At 40.2% G+C, this 383-nt stretch overlaps 1 long non-coding RNA gene across 1 annotated transcript; it reads right to left on the minus strand.

The window, feature by feature from the left end:
* Window positions 1–13: 13 nt before the first annotated feature.
* On the minus strand, window positions 14–383 carry LOC107734716 (uncharacterized). Its single transcript, XR_001639141.1, has 3 exons — window positions 351–383; window positions 193–265; window positions 14–107 (listed from the first exon to the last, which is right to left on the minus strand). It is a non-coding gene; the product is annotated as an uncharacterized LOC107734716 (long non-coding RNA).

Consider the following 383-nt stretch of genomic DNA (forward strand, 5'->3'; position numbering starts at 1 on the left):
AATTCTTACTTGTTTGTGAGATTTGTTGCCTTGACCTGCACATATATGCGAGTTTTCAACTGCAGCCCAGATCCTGGTATCTGGAGTTTGGTTGTATAGTCGGCAGTCTAAAAATCATTCAAAAAAAGAGAGGATGTCAAGAAACTTGTATTCACTGATTAATTAAGTGTTATTTAATGAAAAGATCCTTACACTGTAAAGACCCATGCTTAGAGTACTGACGAAGGTGCCATTGTTGTCCTTTACTGCTAGACTCACTCCTGACCTGCTGGCACAAAAAGACACTTCGTCACGCAAGTTTGAGTAGAGAAACCTCAACCGAGAAACAGATTCTTGGCATTTATACTCACACGCTGAGCTCAGTGTTGTTGACTAAATACTGC

The sequence above is a fragment of the Sinocyclocheilus rhinocerous genome, unplaced genomic scaffold (assembly GCF_001515625.1).
Source record: "Sinocyclocheilus rhinocerous isolate Xijiao unplaced genomic scaffold, SAMN03320098_v1.1 C35122242, whole genome shotgun sequence".
Classification (NCBI taxonomy): domain Eukaryota; kingdom Metazoa; phylum Chordata; class Actinopteri; order Cypriniformes; family Cyprinidae; genus Sinocyclocheilus; species Sinocyclocheilus rhinocerous.